At 52.6% G+C, this 20072-nt stretch overlaps 1 long non-coding RNA gene across 2 annotated transcripts in view; it reads left to right on the forward strand.

Annotated features, from left to right (window-relative positions):
• LOC112928397 (uncharacterized) overlaps window positions 1–20072 on the forward strand; it is a 54126-nt gene that overhangs the window by 18915 nt on the left and 15139 nt on the right. The window contains exons 2-3 of one of the 2 annotated variants that reach the window (XR_003236730.2): window positions 5211–5420; window positions 18414–18546. This is a non-coding gene — a long non-coding RNA (uncharacterized lncRNA). The remainder of the gene's footprint in view (window positions 1–5210; window positions 5421–18413; window positions 18547–20072) is intronic. The other variant, XR_012001130.1, reaches the window with a different exon arrangement.

Below are 20072 nucleotides of genomic sequence, written 5' to 3' on the forward strand. Positions count from 1 at the left end.
GAATAAGTGGATTTTGTGATAGGATGAATTGGAGAAGGAGCACCCCTGCTGGCCTTGCACAGTGTTCTCCGCCCACCCATGGAAGGACCAGGTGCCTGTTTGCCCTCCCTACCCAGCCCCTCCTGTGTTGACACTGCAGGCAAGCCTGGATCCCTGTGCCCCTTAAGGGCTGTCCTGGTTTCTGCTCTCCTGTACTGTGCTTCAGGCATAAGCTATTTTAGTTACAAATTTCTTGAAATGCTACACCTTCCTTGCCCACCCGGACTGACCTCCCCAGGTTCAGCTGCCAGGTATTGATTTTTCCTTTAAATATTACTGCAGCCCAGGAGCATGTATGGATTAATTGATGAGGCTATGCTTGTACCTGCACACTTCATTAACAGCTGCTACTAATTAGTGGAGTAGTCATTAAGAGACCTATGGGGTTTTGAGGATAATAGTTTTTTTTTTTTTTTCCCATGACTTTTAGGAATACAATAAATAAATGGGGAAGTAAAACACCATGGTCCTGGGGTCGGATGTCAGTCACAGGGTGGTCTTTGCTCAGGGTTTCCCCCCCAAGAACACAACAGAAGCTACAAAATTACTAGAGTGGGACTAGAGTCAGCAGTGCTTTAGAGTCATCTGGTCTACCACGTATGTCTGCTGTGGCTGGGAGAGGGACAGGGCCACATTCTCAAGGTCACATAGGGACGGGGAGGCTGGAGCTGGGATGAGCACCCAGCTTGATCAAGATTAAAGTGTGTGAATTTGGATGATTTATCAATCCTTTTAGAACTTGATCCTGGTGGATCGCATGTGTGTTGGACCATGTATGTAGAGGGCTGAGCAAAGATTGAGTAGAGTGAGTCCTCGACGGATGGTACCCATTGTACCCTGTGCTCCTTAGGAAGGTGTATCTGACTCAGTCCCTGTGCTTTTCTCAAGCTGACTTGACTTGCTCACTGAGCCCACACTGAGATGTTTTACAGCAAAGGAACAGAGAGCCTTGACTTCCTATTTCCATCTTGTTTTAGAGATAATGATAGTAATAATTCGAATCACTAACCTTTCCTGTAAGCTCACTGCATGTCAGAGGGTACTGTTCTGAGTGCTTTACGTGGATTAATTCATGTTATTCTCTTGATGACCCTCTGAGGTAGGTGTTTTTGTTGATTCCTATTTCATAGAAGTGGAAATGAATGTACTGAACTTGCCGGTGGTACCCAAAAAGGAGGGGTTGCTGAACCCAGTGTTGTAGAACTGGTTCAGCCTCTTAGAGAGGTCGATTTCCTGGCTAAGGGAAACCCCTGCCCCCCTGGTGCACCCAACCTGGGTAGCAGCTGTGTTTGTATCCTCCAGACCTCAGCTGATTAATCTGAGGTGGGCACTTGAAGAAGAGGCTGCCCCACATTATATGTTTTGGGTGACCTGGCTCAAAAGCATGAACTGGGCTGGTCTGACTCCTCTCTGACTCCTCCCTGAAAGAAGATGAGCCTGGGAGTGGGAAGAGCTGATGAGGTTGACTTAGGGCTAGAAACCCGTGATGGTCATCAGCTGTGAGTGACCACAGGGAACTGGCCAACTGAGAAGGAGGATGGAAAGGTGTATGGATGCCACGAGGGAGACTGCTAGTTATGGAGGGGTGCCTTGGTCCCTGATGGCCTCACCGGCCTGGTTCCCATGGAGCCTGGCTGCTGCTGGGCTTCTGTTTCAGGATTCTGACGATGATCTGATTTGGACCGAACTCTCCTTATACGGACTCTCTTTGAGTTAGTGCCTCTCTCCAAACTGGCCAGGAGCAAGAGGAAGCAGCCAGGCCCTGGAAGATCCCCAGTGTCAGCGGTTATAGAGAGGGTTATGTTGTCACACAAGGAGCTGGCTGCTGGCTTCCTCCAGCGCTAGAAGCCATTTGGGATGAGGACGCCAGTGGCCAGCGTTAGACAGGGGGCAGTACCCAGGCCCTCACCTGGGGGCAACAATCAGTCACTCAGCAGAAGGATGCTCCTATCCATGCTGCTGGAGCTCATAGGAGCTGGGCAGGAGGTGGTTCTGAACTGGACAGTGACACTTTATTAGTAATTGCAAAGTGGAAGCTGCAGATATTAAATGAGACCAGGAAAATTGTCAAAGAGAATGAAGATACTATTACTTGGCAAGTTTGTTTTCTTCCATCCCTCCTTCTTCTCCCTCAACTACCAGCTTGTGGGGTTGGGGCTTGCAGAGCAGAGCTGATAGCAGTTATTGAGAAAAATAGAATCATTCCGTGTTTGTACATCCTAGAGCTTGTACTGTCAATCAGAACAGTTGCATATATTTTTGACATCAACTGCCAGTTATTCTTTCTGTCTCAGGAAAATCAGAACCGAAGATGGGAAAACTCCCCTGAGGGTGTTAGATGTGGAATCAGAGCCACCTGAGTTTGAGTCCTGGCTCTGTCAGCTTCTGTGTGACCTTCACCAGCCTTGTGGCCGCTCTGGGCCTCAGCACCTACCCCCCCACCCCCAACTGTTAGATGGAGGAGAAGACTGCCTAGGTTGCCAGAAGCCCATTTGAAATGCAAAGGATGAATTTGTTCAAATGCAAAGGGTGATTTTTGCTTCTTTCTCTGGGCCTCCTTTTCTTTCCTCTTGTAAAATAGATGGGTTGGACCCATGGCTCCTTCAAGTCCTGACATTAAGGAATTGTATCACCACGGGTGGCGGGTGGAGTCTATGACTAAGTAGAAGGAGAAAGCTGGCCTTCAGAGGTGCTTCCTCGTGGCAGGAGGTTTTGAAGATGCAGGAAGTAGGGGTTTGATTAGGAACTTATTGCTCTCTGACCGGCCCCATCCTTTCTGGCACAGCCCAAACCCCTTCTTCCAGGAGGCCCTCTTGGATTCCTTCAGGCATAGGCCATCTCACCCTTTCTGAAGGGTGTTTAACCTTGGTCTCCATCCCAGCCTTTTTTCTGTACTTGGTGGTCTGCCTGGGATGTTTGATGGTGTACGTGCTAACAGCACGTACAGACCCTAGCCTTAGTGCCTAACCCCATCTCTGAGTCTATGAATGAATCCAGTGCGTCGATATGGGCTGGGGATGCTCTGTTGTGAGGCCAGCCTACCAGGATCCACCGGTTTCACATTCCTATCAGGCAGAGGGTATCAGAAGCACCCAGACTCCCCAGCCAGGAGCCCCTGTTGATAGCCACATCCTCTTGCATCCTGGGGCCAGCGAGCCCAAGACCATATGGACATTCTGTTGGGCTCATGACCCATACTGGCTTCATAGAAGCAGGTGATGCACCATCTCAAGTGGAGGTCCATCTCTACTCCCATTACAATACTGTTGCCCATCATGGGAGCCTGGCCAGCTAGCAAAATGTATGGTACCAAGTTAAAGATGTTGGTCCTTGTTGGTCTCACTGAACATCTAAATTTCTAGTAAGCATGTGGCATGTGTTATGTGACATCATTTGAGGCATCCATTAATTTATTTATCTTCCTGTTCATTTAGCAATGTGCCCCCCAGGTGCTGGGAGTACAGGGGTGAACAAGGTGAAAATAGTTCCTGGTTTTGTGGAGCTTGCAACCCTGGGTGGGGGGAAATCTATACAACAAAGCAAACAACTGCAAAAGTATTGGATGAACATGCAGTCTGGGGACACCTGGGTGGCTCAGTGGTTGTGATCTCCCTTTGGCTCAGGGCGTGATCTCAGGGTCCTGGGATCGAGTCCCACATAGGGCTCCCCTGCAGGGAGCCTGCTTCTCCCTCTGCCTGTGTCTCTCATGGATAAATAAATAAAATCTTAAAAAAAAATTTAAAAAAGAACATGCAGCCTGGTCTGTGGAGTTGAAGGTGGCCAGACAACAGTGTGTTGGTACAGGGCAGAGCACCTGGAATGTTCTGAGCAAAGGGTCAGCAAGTGTGAAAGAAGACAGGTGAGAGAAGCAGTGGTAGGTCTGGGGAGGGGAATCCCTTCGTCTGGACAGCAAAGCTTGGATGAGGGGAAGACAACATGGTGCTATGGAGATGGGCAGAGGCTAGATTCTAGGGGCCTTTGATAAGCATGATGACTTGGTTTGGACTTTAGCCTGAGCGCACAGGAAGCCTTGAAGCGCACAGGTGTCCTTGAAGATTTTTGGACAGGCTTTCATTTCAGGAGGATTTCTCTAGCTGCTGTGTGGCTAGGAGGAGCATGGGGGTGGGGACTGTGGTAGTCACGCAGGTAAGACATGCGTAGAGCTAGGGCAGGTAGAATGGAGTGCTGCGGGTGGGAGATGGGATCAGGACCTATAAGGAGGAAGAGCCACCAGGACTTGGCTGCGGGGGAGAAGGAGAGGGAGCATCGAGGCAATTCTTAGGTCTCTGTTTTGAGCAACTGGACAGATGGTGGCTTCTTTCATTGAGATTGGGAAGAAGATGATGGATGTGTTGTGGGGTGCCTTGAAGATACCCAAGTGGTTCTGGAGTTTAGGAGAGATTTCTGGGGTATCACTAAAAATGAGAGGAGCCTGGCCTGGAGATGGAGACTGACTTCCCTGGAAATGTCGGGAGGAGAGCTTTGTAAAGGCCTGGGAAGGGCACAAGAAACCCTTCCCGATGCTCCATGGCCTCCATTCACAGGTGAAACCCATCCTCACTTACCAGTCATAATCCCATAACCCCCCCTCTCCGTCAACCTGAGGAAGGGTGGAGATGGATCATAGAGCAGTAGAACATGCAGGTCGGTGAGGGCAGTCCTGGCACCCTTTCCCCTCCCAGCTTTGGAGCCTTGGGGCCTCTGCACTTTCTTTGCCCCACTTTGGGCCCCCTGGACATGTTGCCTCCTCCGAGAGGCCTTCCCTGACCACTCAGTCCCAGACCGCACCGGCCAACAGTGCCAGCCAGAGTATGCGGTTCCATGTCTTTCAGGGCTCCCTTCCCTGGCACACTCTGAAGTCCTTTCTCCAACCATTTGTGTCCCTTCTTCCTGTTTTCTCCTGGCCAGAGTGCAAGACCCCTGTGGGCAGGACCTTGTCCATGCATGGTGGACAGCGGCTCCTCCAGCCTTCTTGTTGGCTGGAGGTCTCCTTGGCCTCCGCTTCGGCCTCTCCCAGCACGATCCCCAATCCCCGGAGCAAGAGCTGGGGATGCTGGCGTTGAAGTCACCCTGCAATCACCCACTCCTCTCCCTCAGCCATTTCTATCTGAGCTCTGTCCTCCAGCAGGGTGTGTGTGGCTCACGTTTTCCTCCTTCTTCTGCTCTTGCAGGTACCATCCACCTGCCTCTGTCTAAGCAGACATCTTCTCCTGAGGCTATTTTACCTGGGACTCTTCAAAGGCCATCTGGAAAAACTCCAATGGTGGGGTGACACTTTCCAGAGGCCTGGCGTCTAGCCCCCACTCACCTGCCCAGTTATCTCTGCCACTTTGCCCTTCACTCCCTCTGGACCGGATGCACAGAGCTCCCAGCATCTCCAGGTAGCCCCTCCCTCTCTCTCACTTTGGAGCTCATCACTCCACCTGGCACATGTGGCAGGGGCTCTATACACCCTCCCTGAGTTGATGGATGACCCGTCCATCAGCATGGAGGAAGCGGGACTATGCCCCAGAACAGATCTGCCCCCTACTTCTCTGCCCTTAGGGGGAGCCTGCCAGATGGCCTCTCACCCTCATAGCATTTCTTTCTTAAGCCTCAGACCCTTCCCCGCCTCCTAGTATTGGATGCCTGAGCCTCAACCGGGTGCCTCCAATGGCCTCCGGAGCCCCAGCTACCTTAGGCAGCCTTAATTAATTGTAAAATTGATGAAGCGGCCCCCTTTGTTAGTCTGGGCTGGTGTTTATTTGTATTTTCATATTATTATCCTTTTATACTTCTCTGGGCGCCTTCCGCTCTCTACTGACACCTTTTATTGGGGAAATGTTAATTTAAAAATCATCTATAATGCAGGTGTCACAAATCAAAGCTGTTCAGTAATGAGTTGCTCTTATGTCGTATAAAAACAATTAATTAAAACCCTTTCTGAGAGAGCCGTGCCGGCAGATTTATGTTTCCCAGTGTCTCCCCTCGACCTTCCTTTTTAAGGACCCTCGTGCACTCAATCTGCCTTCTGTGGGAGGATGGTTTCCTCCTACCTCTGCCCAGGAAATAGAGTCCTAGCCCGGTGGAGTGGGGACGGTGCCAGGAAGGCATCTGGGCTTGCCTCTGTGGCGTAGAGCGCCGAGAGGGACTTTGCTCTGGTCACATAGCAATCGAGTGGCAGTGCCAGGCTCAGAACAGCCTCTGCTGCCCAGGTCCTGTCCTTGTCATGACTGCTGGCGCCTCTCCTGCCGTCCTCCCGACGATGTATGAGCACATGCCCTGCTGTTTTGCCGACGCTGGGCTAGGAAATAGCACTTGTTTCCCCACTAACAGGCACGCTCATGTCACAGATGCTTTTCCGTCCTTGCTAACCGGCTCAACACTTACTTAGGGAGTGTAACCTAAGGCATCTAAACTCTGGTTTGGCCTCTGCTCTTGATTCATCGTGTGTAACCCGGCGTGAGCCGCCTCTCCTTGGTTGGGCCCCACCCCGTTTCTCTGCAACATGGGTACATTGATTTAGATGGGGAGCTGCAAATTGAAAGCCTTCCTGGTACCATTAACACATCGGGCAGGTCCGGTGGGAACAGTGGAGACTGGCCAGGAGCATGTCCCTTCTGAAGGGGACAGCCTCTGTCACCTCTGGATGTTCACGGTCACCTGGGAGAGCAGGCCCCACGTTGCCCTTTCCAGGACAAGCTGGATGCCCAGCTCAAGGGTTTGTAACGTTGGCAAGGGGGTCGGCCCTTGGGTTAATTTGCTCTCAGAGCCCCTTCTCGCCCTGCCGCTGCTGCCGCTGTTTTGCTCTGTGTCTTAGGGGGGTCTCCCCTTAAGGGTCCTGGCTTGGGTGCCTTGAGTTGTCAGAGGTGCGGGTTCTGGATGTTGACAGGAAGGTGAGTGGCTGGGAGGCAGGGCTAAGCCTGGTGTTTCCCTTATCTCCCTGCCTTGGGCATCATCTCTGGCGAGGCCCGTGTCTCTGGCACCAGTTGGAGTTCCAGGCCGGCTGGGTCACTGAGGCCTCTGGGCTCTGGTGATACCTCCTGCCTTTGTCCCTGGGGGGCTTGTTGCTGTTGCTAATCTCTGCGTAGCCTTGCTGATATGTCATGTCCTGTGTTTCTATTAAATTGCCTCTGCTTTAAATACCTGGAGGGGTTTATAGGTTCTTGGTTGGACTCTGACTGATACAGTTAATATTATGATTATGATTATTATTATTACTTAACACAGTGACGGCTTGTCTGTGGGCTGGGTGGAGTGTGGAGAGCACCGGTGCGTGACTGGTTTGGGTAAGCTGAATTTCAGGGTTGTGACTTGGTTCAGAATGGACCTGGGAAATCCGATACTATCAGCCCTTGTATTTTAGGAACCTTTACTCTTCAGAGCAAACATGTTCTCCAGGGCATATGGATTCTGGTCCATCTGCCTCCCCTAAACAGCTGGCCTCTTGCTCTTCACACTGGGGCCTCTTCTGGCCCTGCCCGGCCCAGCCCCTGGTCGGTACGCCCTCTTGGCAACAAGCTGGCATTGCTGCCCGGCGGCCTGAGAGAAGGCCTGGGTGGGCTCCAAGCAGGCACGTGACTTTGCCTGCACCCTTATACCTGCCTTCAACACCCAGGCCCATGGCGCAAGAGTGCAGGTCAGGACCAGAGCCCGGGGATCCTTCCCTGGGCGGCCACCCGTGCACCCCGCTTGGTGCCAGATGCTGGAGATGTCGCCACTGGGAAGACCCAGACTCACCACTGGGGAGCTGGGCACTGATCCAGCGGGCATGGAGCGTCCTGCAGGTCAAGGGGGAATGAGCTGAGCAGAGGAGCCCCGGGAGGGAGAGCTATGGGGCTCTGCAGCTTAGCTCCTGACTTCTGGGTTGTCTCACCTCAGTATGGAAGATGCTCCCTTTCCGCCTGACATCGTGTGATTTGGGGACAGTCCGACTCAGAATGAAAGAGGCCAGCCCTGTGGCCGGCCGCCCCCTGCCCCTGGCGGTGGCACCCGTCCCGCCAGTCCTCCTGCCCTCGCAGCTTCGGGACGGCTCCCTCCTGGTGATCTCATCCTCCCCTCTGAGTGGGGCTGTGAAGTGTCTCATCCAGGCTTTTATCTGGCACATCCACAATTATAATGTCAAGATTGAATAATCTGCCTTTATCTCCCGGGTGACAGCCATGTAGAAACTTCAAAAGAAACAGTTTTGCTGGCATCTAACGGCTTTTGTTAATTACTATATCCCAAAGAAAATGAAATAAAGGAGGAAGAAAAATGATATTTCTCTGTGACAACTTTGTAAAAATATCAGTGATGAAGAGGCACAGTTTAAGGGCTTTAACTATTCATGCAGCTGAGATCAGGCCTCTACCCACCCGTGCGGGGCCCGGGGAGTGTCTGAGGCTGCCTGTGCACACACACACTTGCTCTTGCACTCCCGCCCCCCCCCACCCTTGCTCTCACACACGCGCTGTACACACACGCATGGATCCTCTCTCACACGCTGAGGCCTTCCCATGCCGTGCATGCCACTGCACGGACTCCTTCACACGATCCCCCACGTGCACACCCCCCCACACGCAGCGCACGCCTTCGCACGTCATACCGCAGCATCACATATGTTCACACTCACAGTCCCTGCGACACACCCCTCTCCCATGCCCCATTCAGAGCCCCACATTCACACTCCTTCACAGACTCCCACCCGAGCACCTGCTGCGTGCACCCCATCGTGTCAGGCCCCGTGCGCAGCACTGGGGTTCAGGCATGCGACAGGCTGTGCTTGGGGGAGACTTGCACGTGGAGCAGCAGGGCCGGCGCTCAGGCTCGGGGGCCAGAACACCGGGGTTTGGGACCCGGCAGTAGCGTACGGTGGCTCTGTGAGCTCGGGCGAGCACTTGCCTCTGTGCTGCGATGCCCTGGTCTGTGACATGGGGACAGTTGTAGGACATCCTGTAAAGGGATGTGAGGACTCCATGAGATAATGCGGGAGAAGGGTTCCCCCACATGCTAGCTGCTCTTTACGGGTGTGGAGCTGCTGAGCTGGCCTGGTGTTTAGGGGATGGCTTCACAGAGGAGGTGATGTTTGAGTTGGGAGCCTTGAAGTTTGGAAGAAAATAAGGAGCACACATCCCAGGCGGGGAGAACAGCATCACACGCCATGAATGCCGGGCATTGGGCGTGACTGGACGATAGTGTGGGGGTAGCAGGAGGAGGATTAGGTAGGAGAAGGTTCTAGAAAGGTAGGCAGGGCCTGACGGTGACAGCCCCTGAGGGGGTAGAGTTTTCCTGTAGAAGCTGAGGCCACTGAGGTTACATCAGGAAAGCCAGGGACAGGCTAGGTGAGGTCCCACAGTGGGCAAGGCTTGACCCACTCCTTCCCAGGACAGTGGGTGCCCGGTGGTCCTCGGAGAAGGGATATGGTGTGGCCGGCCACCTCTCTCCCTCGCTTGGGGCTTGAGGGTCCAGCAGGTAACAGCATTCATACGTGGGTGGGCCACGGGCAGCCACAGCGGGTGGAGTCTGCTGCCTTTAGGGAAGGCTGCCCTACTCTAGAATCATAAGCAGCTCTAGGGGCGTGGAAGTGAAAGGAAGATTTCCCAAACCTGGGAGATTTCAGACCGAATCATTTCCCTTTGGCCTGATGCAGTCAGGTGGGAGCCTTGGTTGGGGGTCCTGTTGTAAAATATTTCTTTCCTGCAGCAGAGCTGCAAGGCAGGGTTCCCTGGTATTTGCGTGTGGGGTCTTGGCCCCCAGAGGCCCAGGGTAGATACAGATGGTGCCTTTCCACTCCCCGAGGGTGGGAGCCTGGGACGGCAAGTTTGACTCAGACGCGGTGGCAGCCCTGTTGGCAGGAGGGGGAGGCTGGGCAGGCACGAGGAGACCCAGGCGTTTGCCCCCCTGGAGGTGGCTGGGGAGCATGGAACCTAGAATCTAGGGGAGCCAGAAAAGGGAGGGGCCTGTCTGATGGGAGAAGTGACTGGATTCTGTTGGTTTTCTGACAGCAGGTGCTTGTAGTCAGATGAGCTCTGGTAGGAGGCTCGGGGCTGCTGCAGAGGCTAGGACAGGTGCCCCTGGGGTTGTGCAGAGCACTGTCTGCACTGCCACATGTACTAGCCTGCCCCCCCCCCCCCCTTGTCCCCAAATCACCTTCTGGGACCTCACTGAAAACTCCCTTTCCAGATGAGGTCAAGAGAGGGACACCAGCTTGGCCAAAGGCACCCCAGGATATTGGCAGGAGAATGAGGGTTCCACCCAAGGCAGAAGTGTACTAGAGTAACTGACTGAAAATCTGGACAAAGACCCTGGGCTTCCAAGTGCACATCATGGAGGCATAAAAGGGGTGCCACGGTGGTGGCTTTGGGTCACGGCATCACCGTGAAGGCTCCCCCTGCCCTTTCTGGACCCTGGGACATTTCTGGCATTGTCGGCCCTCTTTTTAGTATGCAGTCCCAAGGGCTGGGAGCCCTCAAAGCACTGGGTTTCCCCTGAGGTGCAGCTAGTGCCTTCCTCTTGCCCTATGCAAGCCCCTTCATGCCAGGGCCCCTGTGCAAGGTGGTTGGGAGGGAGCTGGGGCTCCTCATCCCCTTCATTCCCCCCCAATTAACCCTGCCAGCTGAGGGGGAGCACTGGCCCCGGGATCTAATCTCAGCCAGGTCTGGGTGCCCCCTCCTCCGCCCCTCCTTCCCACTAGTCATTAGTCTCCCCCGCTGCAGGTAGAGTGACAGGCCAGCTCGGAGCTCCTGAAAAGGCCTTTGTTTTATCGCCTTCAGTTCAGATGCTTCAGAGCACTAGCAGGCCATATTTTAATCTCAGGTCTTTGCAAACAAAATCGTTAAAAGCAGATGGCTGTGAAGACTGCCATGAATATTAATAGATATTGAAAAAAAGGCCCCTTAATCTTTCCATAAATCTTTTCCGAGGAGGTGGGGAAAGACTCAGAAGAGATGAGGGCTGCAGTGTAGCCAGAGGAACCCCCGCCCTTCCTATTTGGGCTGGATCCTGAAGCCTGAGTCCAGTCTCTAGCGCAGGGCAGTGATGAGTCTGGAGCATGAGGTCTGGGCTCACAGTCCCATCTTCCCCACCCCTTCCCCTACACAGCAAGGACTGGAGGGGTTCTGGGGATGAGGACAGGCTCCATTCAGCGCCTGATTCCTGCCTGGGCCAACTGTGGAGGGGGCGTTCCATGTAATTCTGCTAATCTATGCTGGTCACCTGTGCAAATTTCTAGGCATGCTAGTCTGGCATAAATTTTTTGAGGTGAGATTATCATCCCCATTTCACCGATTGAGAAAGACTCAAAAGATGGAAACCAGTAGCTCAAGATTGCAGGGTTATTAGTCAATGGAATGGAAGAGATATGGACCCAGATCTGTTTGAGATTGGGTGTCTGTGTGATGAGAGTCTTCCGGGACCACCTTGTCCCTCCAGCCCCAGCGCTCCTCTTCCCTGGGCACATACTTTTGACAGGGCATTTTGCTGTTTGCAATTCATTCCGCTGTCTTTGTAGTTCTCTTTTACGATGCAAACACCCTTGGGAGAGGTATCCTCTTAAGGACCTGAGAAACATGAAAAGCTGTTTGGCCACATAATCCAGGACCTGAGTTGAAGTCTTCTTAGCTTCGGCATTTCCTGGCTCTGTGACCTTGAGCCGGCATTTCGTTCCATGGAGTTGGTTTCCCCTGGAAGAAAACGGGAATGATGAAACAAGCCTGTGAGAGAGACTGGGCCCGCAAGAATTTGAGGAGATCAGAGATAGGAAAACACTTTGAAAAGCTCCTATAACCGTACACCTGCTGAGGAATATTGTTCTCATTGTTGTCCAAACACCTGATTCATTTCCAGGAGCACTTTCATGCCAGGAGGTAATAAGTAACTATGGGGAGCAGGGGTGATGAGACCCGGGGCAGGGGCATAGGCCTGCTGGGAGGGGTGGTGGGTGACGGGAAGGGAAGTGGCTGCTCTACAGAGCCAATGACATTGATCTCGACATTTCTTTTTGAGGCGGGTGGCTTGCTTTGCTTTATGCTTCAGATCTCATTCAATTGGTCTTTCTCCCTCCTTTCTTCCTCCTCCTTTCTCTGTCTCTGCCAATAAGTATTTTCTGGTCATTTGTTAATGTTCCAGGGGTGGAGACTCCGTTGTGAGCACCAGCGGCATGGCCCTTGCACTAAACAAACAACAGACAAATAAGATTGTTACAAACCAGATAAGCACTTTGCAGTTGGGGATCTATTTTTTTGAACAATATTAATACAGTCTTTATTCTGGAGCATGCATCAATAAGCAGTCATGGCACTTTTCCTGGAATTTTTTTCTTGAAGCTCACTGTTAATATATATTTCTTATTGAAATACAGTTGACATACATGTTATATTAGTTTCAGGTATACAACACAGTGATTCGACAATTCTATACATTATGCTGTGCTCACTACGATAAGCATAGTTACCATCTGTCACCATACAACGTTATTACAATCTTATTGGCTATATTCCCTATGCTGTACTTTTCATCCCTGTGATTTAATTATTTTATTACAGAAAGTTTGTACCTCTTAACCTCCTTCACCTGTCTCGCCCATCCTCCCACCCTCTGGCAACCATCAATTTGTTCTCTGTATTTATGATTCCCTTTCTGTTCTTGTTTGTTTGTCAAGGGGACCTATTTAAAATAGGATGAGGCCTCTGTGTTCTCTCAAAACGGTTTCAGAAAAGCTTAAGGAAGTGTGTTGTCATGGCAGCCCTTATGCCCAAAGCTGGAAAACGCTGAGAGGCAGCAGGTGAGACCCAGACAACGGGAGGAGCAGAAAGGAATCCAAGCAGGACATCTTTTGTGCTTCTTCCCTGACCAGGCGGTGGCCCAGACCCCGCCCCCTACCAGGCCCCGCCCCTCCCCTGGCTCCTCCCCTGGCCGGGCTCCACCCCTGGGCTGCTCCCTCCCCCTGGTGGGCCCCACCCCTGGCCACACGCTGCCCCTCCCCTGCCTCCTCCCCCTGGCCGGGCCTCCACACTGGGCTGCTCCCTCCTCTGGCTCCTCCCCCTCGTTGGGCACCCCCACTGGGCTGCTCCCCCCTCTGGCTTCTCCCCCAGCCAGGTCCCCCTGACCCCCCACCCCTGGGCTGCTCCCCCCTCTGGCTCCTCCCCCAGCCAGGCCCCCCCACTGGGCTGCTCCCCCCTCTGGCTCCTCCCCCAGCCAGGCCCCGCCCACTGGACTGCTCCCCCCTCTGGCTCCTCCCCCAGCCAGGCCCCGCCCACTGGGCTGCTCCCTCCTCTGGCTCCTCCCCCTCGCTGGGCCCCCCCCCACTAGGCTGCTCCCCCCTCTGGCTCTTCCCCCAGCCAGGCCCCCCCCACCTCTTGGGCTGCTCCCTCCCTTGGCTCCTCCCCCTCGCTGGCCCCCCCCCACTAGGCTGCCCCCCCTCTGGCTCCTCCTCCAGCCAGGCCGCCCCCCACCCCCCGGGCTGCTCCCTCCCCTGGCTCCTCCCCCAGCCAGGCCCCACCCCCACCCCCGCCCCTGGGCTGCTCCCTCCCTTGGCTCCTCCCCCTCACTGCCCCCCCCCCCCCCACTAGGCTGCTCCCCCCTCTGGCTCCCCCCCAGCCAGGCCCCCCGCCCCCCCCCCCCCCGCCTCTTGGGCTGCTCCCTCCCTTGGCTCCTCCCCCTCGCTGGGCCCCTCCCCCACTAGGCTGCTCCCTCCCTTGGCTCCTCCCCCGGCCAAACCCCCCCTCCCCTGGCTCCTCCCCTGGCTCCTCCCCAGGCCGGCCTCGGCCCTGGGCTGACCTCACCCTTGGCTTGGTCCTGCCCCGAGGAGTCCTCTTGAGGCAGGGTAATCGGGCTGGGCCTCTGCTCAGGTCCAGTTAAGGGAGCCCCCAGGGTGGGGGAAGGAAAGTCGGGGTGGGGGCTAGGTGGGGTTCACCTCACTGCGTTCTCTGGCTCCAAGTCTCCATGTACAGAGTTCACATGGTGGAAGCCCAGGGACTAGTTTTGAGAGAAACCTCAGAAATGGAAGAAATCCATCACTGTAGTCCCATTAAACTGTTGCTATTCCAAATGCAAGGAATTCTTGGAGCCCAAGTACAAAGAGGCAGAAGCTTGTCATGTTTCAACAAACATACTTTATTATACTGTATAATTTAAGGTATCATTTTATTCAAGTGACATTCGAACGTGTGAAAAACGGTTGCCTATGCCATAGCCATTAATGAAATCATTACGTACAAATGGTTACGCTTTACCAAGTCATTCATTAAAAGTAAATTAATGAGGGGACAGCATTAAAATTTTTCGCAATCATTACCAGGTCCAGCCTAACCCACTTTTATAAATATTCATCAACAAAAACGTGCCTCAAGAACTCACCCAGTAAATTAAATTCTCGTCTTGAAGTGTTTTGCTTCTATTAATGGCACCGGCCGTGGTACTTTCTTTGATTTGTTTTCCGGAACTTTGGGATATATTGTACGGAAATAATGACAAACTCTGAGTAATCGCTGATAATTAGGCCAAATCTATTATTCCCATGGTATTTACATTTTGATTACTATTTTCCCCCCAAAGGCAATGTCTTGAATCTATTCTAATGCAAGACAAAATAGTATCTGAGATTTTTAGGGCTGGAAGAAAACTCAGAAATTAACTAGTCCAGCTCTTACCTGATCTTAGAACCTCCTGTTAGCATCTCTGCCAGGTGGCCCCTTGGCTTCTGCCTAAATACCTTTAGTGATGGGGAATTCATTCTCACCTCCGTGGCCCACTCCTCTCTCGGGCCCCTTTGGTTATTCATCTTTACCTCTAAGCTGTACCAGTCACTTCCTAATGTCCAGGTGTGTCCTAAACCCTGTGCCTGGGGTGTGGAGTAAAAGGATTTGACAAGCATGGGGAAGTTGTCCCATAGACATTGTCACATTCTTGCCTTTCCAGGCTGTAATTCTTTCATCTCCAGGCTAAACATTTCCAGCATATTTGAAACTTCCTCCAAGAACATGAACTCCAGGCTCTTCCCTTTCTTTCTCTTCCCTGCAGAGAAGGTCTTACCTCTGCAGCCCCTGCATGATCTGGACCTACCTTTCTGGCTTTATCTTCACCGTTACCCACAGTTTTCCTCTGCACTTGAATCCAGGTAGCCCGGAGCCCTGGGATGGTGTTTCTACACAGACTGTTCACTGAGTCTGAGCCTTTACACAGGCTTTTCGCTCCACGTGAAATGCTCCTGCTCCTTTTTTCTGCTTCATGAGTTGCCACTCATCCTGCAGAACCCCTGCTTGGTGGTCATTACCTCTGTGAAGCCATCCTGATTGGTGCCTGACTCTCACCCCTGAGAGAATTGATCACATCTCCTCCTCACACTACTTCTGTTCTTGTTAATATTTAGTACCTCCTAAGGGAGCTGGGGGGTAGGTGGGGGTGGGCAAAAGGGCCTCAGGTTCAGGAGAAGTGTCCAGGTTAGACTCTTTCTTTTTGGCTTAAAACAACACATTTATTACCTTGCACAGTTCTTTCTGTCCATCAGAAATCCATTCCTTGGCTCACGGCCTCCTCCCTCCATCTTTGAACCTAGCAGCCCTGGGTGGATGGCTCCCACCTCGAACTTAGGATACTACCCCCCTAAAGAGGTTACTTTTGTCACCTCGAAGCAACACCCCAAAAGAAATGATCAGCTCTAGCTTATGTCACCAGCGCACATTGTGTGGAGCACTATGAAATCACAAATCATCTTTGTAAATAATGTAACTAACTATCTTGGAAGAAGTATAATTTTTACTGCATTGCACTTTGAGGACTAAAGGCATTAATTTGTGAAATATAAACATGTGAAACTATCCACAGTGTTGGTAACTCTGTTTTGACACAAAGAAGAAAACATGGTTAGGAGAACCAAAACATGAGGACAGTGAGGTCCTGTCTTTATCCCTGAAAAGTCCTGATAGGTGCATGCACCACATGCGGGGAATTTAGTGGCTCACTGGTCTTCTGTACCCTCTGGTCTTTAGAACTACACAGGAGGTTAAGAGCAAGACTGGGGAACCAGACTACCCAGGGTGACTGGGTGGCTCTGGGCCAGTTACTTACCCTTGCTGGGCCTCACCTTGTCCATTTATAGAATGGGAGCGACGACCAGCACCCTATCTCACTGGAGGTTGGCTAATGCAGCACCATATGTTAGTGTCTGGTGTGAGCCTGTGACCTAAAAGCTTTCCCTGCTGCGGCTGGAGGAAGGGAGCTTGTCTGTCTCTGGCCCCACTGCAGCTCCTGATCCAGAGCGTGGGGTCTATAAACACCTCGCTGCAGCTCAGCAGGCTGCACGGTCCGGGCCCCCTTGCCCAGAAATCCTGCCCGGACAAACCATTCGCATCATTGCTCACTGTCTCGTGAGCCTTGTTGGGGACGTTTGAAAATCAGTAGAGGCCTAGTCCCAGCTAGTACTTGCATTTGCCTCCTACCCTTGAAAAGGCACAGCATCAGGGTGATCAAATAAGATCTTCCCACCGTCAGTGGGCTCCCTATGGCTGCATTTAGTTTTATTTTTCATGGAGCAACAGCCTCATAGGGAACAGGTCTCTTTCTCTCTTGCCTAGTAAGGAGCGAGGAGACAGCTTGGTTCTCCTCCAGGTAGAGTGGCTGATCCCACACCTGATGCAGAGAGTGCAGCTGTTGTCCCAACATGGAGATTCACACACTGGCAAACTCAGGTTTTTCTTCTTTAATAGAGAGACCTTCCAAGAGTGATTAGTCCTGTTTATCCTCTACAGGAGGGATCAGTTGAGAAGGCAGCATGAGTCTGTGTAGATAACCCCTGGGCGTGGGGGGTGGGGATGGCATAGAGAGGTTAAGTGACTTGTGGGAAGTCACACAGCAGAGAAGTGTGGGAGGAGCATTTGAGGGCCAATGGAGGGCAACAGAATTAGCATTTTGACTGCGAGGAGTGTGGATGGGATAACTTGCCAGCAGAGTCGAGGTCCCCTGGACCTTTTGCTGGCATAAAGCTTAGGGAAGTGGTTGAGTCTGTGTATGAGTTGGTGGGGGCTGGAGGGCCGGCTGGCGGAGAGGTGACTTTTGCAGTCTGATTGGCTCACTCTAAGAACCAGAAGGCTGGTGCTTTGAGGCCCAGGAAAGAGACATCTCCTACTCCCTCGCCCCAGGGAGGTACCAGAAAGACGCTCTCTCAGTGACACGAAGCCAAAGAAGGATGTGGGCAGAGACGGGCAAACATGGAAAGGAAAGTGACAGGCGACCCCAGACGCAGAGAGAGAGAGAGAGAGAGAGAGAGAGAGAGGGAGAGAGGAGAGAGAGAGAGAGAGAGAGAGAGGCACCCGACACAACCAAGAGGAGCATTCCCAGACATCTGCAGACATGCAGGCCAGAGATGTGGAGAGAAACACCCCGAGACAGACAGAGCCCGAGAGATCTGCCCAGACTGAGAGACACAGATGAGAAATAGGCCAGAGAGACGAATCTGGAGACATAGGAGGGACATTCCTCATAGATATGGAGGAGTGGATACGGCAGAACAGGGCTGCAGAGCCAGCCACGCAGACCTGAGGGTCATTCCCCCACTTCCAGTGGGCCAAGGAGTGGAGAAAGTGTTTTGTTGGATGAAGACCTGGCAGGCTCTGGAAGAATCAGCTGATGGTCAGGGGCCCCGTGGCTCCGAAATCAGGGCCAGTGAGTCTTGACTGCAGTGAAGGTGCTAAAGGGAGGACGCACCTCCCATCTGCATGGGTGCCGGGGGGTCCAGAAGCCAGTGCGGGGTGGGCAGTACGGACCTGAGCGCAGCTGCCCGTGGCCACCTCACTGGGGCTCAGAGGTGCCAAGAGAGGCGGTGGTGCTCACCAGCAGAGCGCCCCCGGCCACCGTCCCTATCTGCTGCTCCAGCTTGGCTTTCGGGGAATGCACGGCCTACCTCATGGTGCCAGCTCCGGCTGCACAGACTGCTGTTGCTCTGGCTTCTTCATAAATCTGCACCGTGGAAGCTTCCGAGAGGGAGGGGGCGAGTGTGGGAGGCTGGATGTGCAAGAGCCACCCCACAGGCAAGCAGATCCACCAGGCCTGGCACAGTTCCCTGCAGAAATGCACTGAGCTCAGGTAAATGCTCATAGGAAGATTCGACCTGTTTAAAAATGAGCCTTTGCGGGCTGCAGCCTCCTTTGCTTCGCCTGCAAATGGGAGAGCTGGATCAGGTGAGCTGTGTGGCGCGGTCACAGACCGAGGCTCAGGGTCAACCTGGCTAAATCGGTCATGGCTCTGGAAATTTCCTCTTGGGCCAGGCGTTGCCACAGGGCAGGGGCTCTGTGATTTTATCTTCCGTCGTGTCCCCCATGCCTGACACCAAACAGGCGCTGAGCGCACACGGATGGCTGATACATTCTAACATTTCTGTTCGTATTAAATAACCGTGATCTATTGGGTTCTCGCTACAGGTCTGGGATTTGACTGAGGATCCGCACCATTGTGCCCAAACCTGGCAATGGCTCCAGAAGGAACGAACTCTTGGGACCCATTTTACAGGGATGAGACTGAGACCAAGTGGGGCAAAGTGATTCTCCCAAGATGGTACGGCTGGGAAACCTGATTGTGCGCTGTTGCCCAAATCTATATTTGGAGATCTTGCGGTTGCACCTTGCGACTTTTCATAAAACATACATATATTTTTAATTGGCACGAAATGTTTCAAACCCATTAGCTCATTTGCTTTGCAAGACTGAACTCCAAGCCGCTGTGCTATCTCTCTCTCTCTTTTTTTTTTTAATTTTTTATTTTTATTTATTTATGATAGGCACACAGTGAGAGAGAGAGAGAGAGAGGCAGAGACACAGGCAGAGGGAGAAGCAGGCTCCATGCACCGGGAGCCTGATGTGGGATTCGATCCCGAGTTTCCAGGATCGCGCCCTGGGCCAAAGGCAGGCGCCAAACCGCTGCGCCACCCAGGGATCCCCTCTCTCTTTTTTTTAAAGAAGATTTTGTTTATTTATTCGTGAGAGAGGCAGAGACACAGGCAGAGGGAGAAACAGGCTCCATGCAGGGACCCCGATGCGGGACTCAATCCTGGGATTCCAGGATCACACCCTGGGCTGAAGGCAGGCGCTAAACCTCTGAGCCACCCACAGATCCCCTGCCTTGCTGTCTCTTGGCTCGCCATGGTAGCAGCCTCGATTCTGGTCTCTCTGCCTCCACTCCCTCTCCTCCAGGCAGCAGCCAGGGTGACCTTTTCAAAATGCAAGTCTCCTTAGTTTGCCCCGCAGAAGAGAACTGGGACTTCCCGTCACTCGTGGGGAAAAAGCACAGCTCCTGAATGCAGCCCACAGGGCCCCGCAAAGCACAATGTCTCCCTTTCTTTCAGTTTCTTAATTTTAATTTTCTTTTATTTTAACCTGCAGCCATGACCCACAAGGCGGCTGGGAAATCAACAGAGTGGTTGGTAAACTGCATTTTCTTAAAGCAATAATAGGACAGGCTAGAATAGAAATAGAAATTCTCAGAGCTGATCACATTTAAGGTGGCAAGAGTAACTTTTTTTTTTTTTTTAAAGATTTTGTTTATTCATGAAAAACAAAGAGAGAGAGAGAGAGAGAGAGAGGCAGAGACACAGGCAGAGGAAAAAGCAGGCGATGTGGAACTCGACCCCAGGACCCTGGGGTCATCCCCTGAGCCGAAGACAGACCCTCAACCCCTGAGCCACCCAGGTGTCCCAAGAGTAATTTTTAACCCATCTTTTAAAATTGGTGTATGCAGGTAATTAGACATATGAACACATGGGTATGTTCTGTGTTCCCGGTCACCATGCAAAATGTATTTCTTACAACCTTGTCAAAAACTTGCCAAGCCACTGGTGAGGAGGCTCTGGTCTAGCGTCATCTTGCCCACGCTCCTTCGTTCTTTTAACCAAAGACAGAGACCTTTCTCCTGGAATGTCCTTTTTGCCTCTTCACTTAGATAACACCACCTCCTCCTCATACCTCAACTCGAGCACCCCCCCCCGCCCCGTTATCTCCCTCATGCCACCGTGAACCTTCTCTTCCAATACTTCTCACAGTTGACGTTTGCCATTTGGTCATGTGTGTATTGGGTCAATGTCAGTG

This window comes from Vulpes vulpes, chromosome 4, assembly GCF_048418805.1.
Source record: "Vulpes vulpes isolate BD-2025 chromosome 4, VulVul3, whole genome shotgun sequence".
NCBI classification, from domain to species: Eukaryota; Metazoa; Chordata; class Mammalia; order Carnivora; family Canidae; genus Vulpes; species Vulpes vulpes.